Consider the following 5,932-nt stretch of genomic DNA (forward strand, 5'->3'; position numbering starts at 1 on the left):
CACAACCTTTCTGCTGGAGGGTCTCCGGGGAGGCCAATCAGCTGATAAGGGGGCGGCAGCCAGCCCGGCCACGAGGGATTTCAGGGACTGCCGGGGAACACCAGCAACCCGGAGCACGGCGAACAGGAGCGGGCAAACAGGAACATGACACAAAACAGGAAAGGGACACGAAAGAAGAAAGGGACACGAAACAGGAAAGGGACATGGCAGTTAGCGAGGCAGTTGGCAGAGCAAGCAGGAGGGGCACAGCCAGCAATGGTTTCAAAAAAAGTGAAAGCTGTTGCTGTTGAGAGGAAGGGTGTGTCCACACTCAGGGAACCCCTTAAGAGGAACACGAAGATGGACGTAGCTGTCCAGGCCTCTGGCTGCGCAGAGTGTCTGAGCCTGGTGTTAGCACCTGAGGACAGTGTGAGTGGGGTCTGTGTGACATGCCAGCAGGTGAAGGACTTGCTGTGCCTGGTGGCAGAGCTCAGGGAGGAGGTGGAGAGACTAAGAAGTATTAGGGACAGCGAAAGGGAAATTGACTGGTGGAGTCACACACTTTCAAAGTCACCCAAAAGAAGTCCAGAAGGAGACGGTGAAGCCCTGCCCCTCCTGCCATCAGGCAGTTGGAGCAAACCAGGTGGATGTGGGGGAAAGGAAACAGGTCCCTCCTTGGAGAGGCAAAAGAATCCCCTCCCAACCCCCACCAACCCCCGGGTGCCCTTCGAGAACAGAGATGAGGCCCTGGACTCAGAGAATCAGGCAGAGGACAGACAAGAGGAAGATCTCTCTGGAAGGTCTCCTGTTCACCCCCCATCTACCAGACGGGTTACAACTCCAGCTACAAAGAAGAAAAGAAGGGGAGTTGGAGTTGGTGACTCCCTTCTGAGGGGAACTGAGGGCCCTACATGTCGACCGGACCCATCCCACAGGGAGCTCTGCTGCCTTCCTGGGGCCCGGGTGAGGGATTTCAGTAAGAGACTCCCCCAGCTAATCCAGCCCTCAGATTTATTATCCACTGCTGGTAGTCCAGGCTGCCAGTGATGACATTAATGGAAGAAGTACCAGGGTGATTAAAAAGGACATCAAGTCCCTGGGTCGATTAGTTGATGGGTCAGGAGCACAGGTGATGCTCGCCTCAGTTCCTGCAGTAGCAGAGATGAATGAGGAGTAGGAAAACCTATCCTATCAATAGGTGGCTAAGGGATTGGTGCCACCAGAGGAACTTTGGGTTTTTTGACCATGGGCCAAATTTCAGCATACCAGGTGGGCTGCATCTATCTAACAGGGGAAAAAGGACTCTAGCCCATAAGTTGGTGGGGCTGATAAGGAGGGCTTTAAACTAGGTTTGAAGGGGGAAGGGGTTGAAACCGGGCTCTCCAGAAAGGAGCCCAAGGGTGGACAGCCCAAGTTAAGTGCCAAATCAGCAGCCCAGCTGAAGTGCATCTACACCAGTGCACGCAGCATGGGCAACAAACAGGAGGAGCTGGGAGCCATCGTGTAGCAAGAAAGCTGTGATGCAGACACCATCACTGAAACGTGGTGGGATGACTCCCATGACTGGAGTGCTGCCACGGGTGGCTACGAGCTCTTCAGAAGTGACAGGCAGGATGGGAGAGGTGGAGGGGTAGCCCCGTGTGCTAGAGAGTCTCTTGACTCTGTAGAAGTTGAGGTCCAGTAACAATAAGGATGAGTGCCTGTGGGTCAGAATCAGGGGGAAGGCCAACAAGGCTGACATCCTGGTGGGAGTCTGTTACAGACCACCCAATCAGGAGGATGAGGGGGATGAACTATTCTACAAGCAGCTGGCAGATGTTTCAAAATCATTGTCCCTTGTTCTCGTGGGCGACTTTAACCTGCCGGACATCTGCTGGGAACTCCACACAGCAGAGAGGAGGCAGTCTAGGAAATTCCTAGAGTGGATAGAAGATAATTTCCTGCTCCAGCTGGTAAATGAGCCCACCAGGGATGGAGCCCCGCTTGACCTCCTGTTCACAAACAGAGAGGGGCTGGTGGGAGATGTAGTGGTCGGTGGACGTCTGGGACTAAGCGATCACGAAACAATCGAGTTTTCAATACTCAGGGATGCAAGGAGGGCCATCAATAAAACCAGGACCCAGGAAACTCCAGGCCCGTCAGCCCGACCCCAGTGCCTGGCAGGGTTATGGAGCAGATCATCCTCAGTGTAATCACACAGCACCTGCAGGATGGATGAGGGATCAGACCCAGCCAGCACAGGGTTAGGAAGGGGAGGTGCTGTCTGACCAACCTGATCTCCTTTTATGATCGTGTGACCCACCCGGTGGATGAGGGGAAGGCTGTGGATGTGGTCTACCTGGACTTCAGCAAGGCCTTTGACACCGTCTCCCACAGCATTCTCCTGAAAAAGCTGTCAGCCCACAGCTTGGACAGGGGCACTCTGCGCTGGGTTAGGGACTGGCTGGAGGGCCAGGCCCAGAGAGTGGTGCTGAATGGGGCTGATCCAGTTGGCGGCCAGCCACAAGTGGTGTCCCCCAGGGATCAGTGTTGGGCCCAGTTCTGTTCAATATCTTTACTGATGATTTAGATGAGGGGATTGAGTCCATCATCAGCAAATTTGCAGATGACACTAAGCTGGGGGGGAAGTGTCAATCAGCTGGAAGGCAGAAGGGCTCTGCAGAGGGACCTGGACAGACTGGAGAGTAGGGCTGATTCCAACTGGATGAGGTTCAACGCGGCCAAGTGCTGGGTCCTGCACTTTGGCCACAACAACCCCATGGGGAGCTCCAGGCTGGGCACAGAATGGCAGAAAGGGGTCTGGGAGTCTGGATTGACAGGAAGCTGAACAGGAGCCAGCAGTGTGCCCAGGTAGCCAAGAAGGCCAATGGCATCCTGGCCTGCATCACGAACAGCGTGGCCAGCAGGTCCAAGGAAGTGATTCTGCCCCTGTGCTCAGCTCTGGTGAGGCCACACCTCGAGTCCTGTGTCCAGTTCTGGGCCCCTCAGCTCAGGAAGGATATCGAGGTCCTGGAGTGGGTCCAAAGGAAAGCAACCAGGCTGGTAAAGGGACTCGAGCACAGATCCTATGAGGAGAGGCTGAGGGAGCTGGGGCTGTTCAGCCTGGAGAAGGCTCAGGGGAGACCTCATCACTCTCTACAACTACCTGAAAGGAGGTTGGAGCCAGGGGGGGGGTTGGCCTCTTTTCCCAGGCAACTCTCAGCACGACAAGAGGGCACGGTCTCAAGTTGTGCCAGGGGAGGTTTAGGTTGGACATGAGAGAGAATTTCTTTACCGAGAGGATGATCAGACATTGGAATGGGCTGCCCAGGGATGTAGTGGATTCTCCATCCCTGGAGATATTTAAAAAGAGACTGGATGTGGCACTCAGTGCCATGGGTTGGGAACTGCAGCAGTAGTGGTTCAAGGGTTGGACTTGATGATCTCTGAGGTTCCTTCCAACCCAGCCAATTCTATGATTCCATGACTCTGCATACTAACTGAATGTTGCAGACAAAGCACACAAGGCTCCCTCTGTCTCTAAGCTGACTGTGTTCTCAAACTGATGGATGAGTTCTGACGTTTGCAAGCCAGCTGACATCATCTAAAAACCCAGAGATCTGAGGTTAACTGCCTCCTCTCTTACCTATAGCCCAGTCCCACTTAGAGGGATCCAAGGACACCGCCGAGCTCTCCAAAACCTCTTCTTAACTACACTAACACTCCATTTTCCCCAGTCCACAACACTCTCACCCCATGCAGTTACATCCTCTCACAGGCCTCCTCATCCAGAGGAAGGTTCATCTCTTCCCTGCTGCTTCTTTCCCAACAGCAGCTGCACGTGCCCTTCTTGTGGCTCTGCTCTCTGCTGGCACAGACCACTGCTGAGAGCAGGGTCGATTGCTGCTCCTGATGCAGACAAAATGGACGCCCACGATGCTCACTGGCAGCTCAACTTGACATCAGGCATTTTCCAGTGTCCCAGGAGTTGCCAAAAAACCCCACCTTTTGGATCAAGCCCCTATTCACAACTGCCAGAAACCTTCCCCACTTCACTTGTGAGCTGCAGGCCACTTCCCCAGAAAAGTTTTCAGGTTCTCTACTGTTCATTGTGAGGTCCAGACCAGACAGTTGAAGTCATCCACTTCAGGAAACCAATGATAGGATTCACCTCTCTTTCCCACTCTGAAATTCCTCCTTTCAGTCCAACCAAGCTGCCCAGGATGATCAATGCTTCCAGGATGCTGCTTGTTCAACCTGAAGACAGACACCAACATCAACAGCACTGAGGAAAAACCCAACTCTGGACTTGCCAGTCCTACACACAGCATTTTAAACTCACTTCTTCAACAAGATCCCAGTTCAGCACAGGATTTCAGCACGTGCTTAGTTCCCCCAAAACTTTTATCTTCTCCATCTCTTATTGAATGTCACCATACACCAGGGCCTTGCAGAGAAAGCTAAATAAAGGGCAGGAAAACCATTGCTCCTGCACAGAAAAACCTCACTACAGCATTCCTCTTATCCCAGCTGTGCAGGCACTCCAAGGATCGGGTTCAAAGAGAACAAACAGCTCCTTTCCATAGCAAACTATTTTCCCAGCCAGAGTTTAGCAGTTGGATAGATTTGTTCTGCATTCCTTTTTCCCCTCCAAGGAACAACTCCAATGAAAACAACAGCATGCTAGAGAGCTGACAGCTTAACCAGCTCTTAGGACAAACATGCAGGGAAATGATTCCTTTAACACCGATTCATGCAGAATTTAGGTTTTACCCCCCCTCCCTTCCTTCCCCACGAGCAGTCAGCAGCTTTCCCTTTGTTAGATCCACTCCTCACCTCACCTGGGACAACAGATGCAGAATTCCACTCTGCTCTTCTTCCACTGATTCCCCTTCCCCATCATCCTCTCGATCCTCAGGGGGACTGAAGGCATCTAGAAAGACCAACTTCTTTTTCTCTAAACCTTCACAGAAGGACTGCATTTAATGAGCATCCCCATCAGCTCTCAAAAAGCTCTGCTCTCTAACAAGGTTTTTGGAAATCCTGCAGTTCCACAGCCTCCCCTTAGTAAAGACACAGAAGAGAACCCATTTTCTCTAAGTCCTGGATGTCTGCCACATCCAAATGCTCAGCCACACAGTGCAGTTCACTCAGGGGAGCACCGCAGAGCACCCCACTGGGGGTCACCCCGGCCACTTCCCAGACTCATTTCTCCCCCCAGCCAGGGAAGAACTGAGGCTCTGGGGGGGATGTGGGCCTTTCAGGTGCTTCCTCTGCTGCTCCGTGTCAGGACTGCAGCAGCCCCTGAAGAACTAAAGCAGAGGAACAGATTCTCACAATGAACCACTTCAAATTTGGGGGGGGGGGGGGGATTGCACAGTGGTTGGGGGAGGGGGCCTGGAATCCTGCAGGGGGGGCAAATTTGAGGGGGGGATTGAGTTTGTTTCCATGCATCTGGGGGGGATCCACGGTGCTGCGGGGGGTCCCTCGCAGTCTGGGGGTGTCATGTCCTCCCCCCAGGGGGGTCTGGGTTTTAGGGGGGTCTCTGCTCGAGGACGAGGCGGAAGTGCTGATGGCGGCTGCCCAGGCCTCCAGCTCTGACAGAGGGGGGGACATCATGGGGAGGAGGGACACTGGGGGGCCGTGGGGACATCAGGGGGTGGAACACAGCAGAGGTGACAGGGGACACGCCTGGGGACACTCACATTGCTTGGCGTTGCCTTCTGCTTCCTCTTGCACTCGGGGCCGAGGGCGATGCCGGGGAGAGCCCTGGGGGGCTGGGGACATTAAGGGACACACCAGGTGCCACCCAACCTTGCGGAGACGTTTTGGGGGTGCAGGTCCTGGTGTCCCCTCAGGTGTAGGAGCGGCGCACGTGTGAGGAGGGGACGGCGGCCACCGAGGTGTTCTCCTTCTGACTGAGGAGCTGTGAGGGAAAAGGGTGTCCCTAAAAGTGTCCCCAGCAGTTGGGGAC

At 54.2% G+C, this 5,932-nt stretch overlaps 1 long non-coding RNA gene across 1 annotated transcript; it reads right to left on the bottom strand.

Moving 5' to 3' along the window:
* Nucleotides 1-3,397: 3,397 nt before the first annotated feature.
* Nucleotides 3,398-5,881, bottom strand: LOC115600140. The gene is made up of 3 exons (XR_003988823.1): nucleotides 5,664-5,881; nucleotides 4,800-4,891; nucleotides 3,398-4,215 (listed from the first exon to the last, which is right to left on the bottom strand). It is a non-coding gene; the product is annotated as an uncharacterized LOC115600140 (long non-coding RNA).
* Between the last annotated feature and the right edge of the window lie 51 nt (nucleotides 5,882-5,932).

Source organism: Calypte anna, chromosome W, assembly GCF_003957555.1.
Source record: "Calypte anna isolate BGI_N300 chromosome W, bCalAnn1_v1.p, whole genome shotgun sequence".
In the NCBI taxonomy this organism is placed as follows: domain Eukaryota; kingdom Metazoa; phylum Chordata; class Aves; order Apodiformes; family Trochilidae; genus Calypte; species Calypte anna.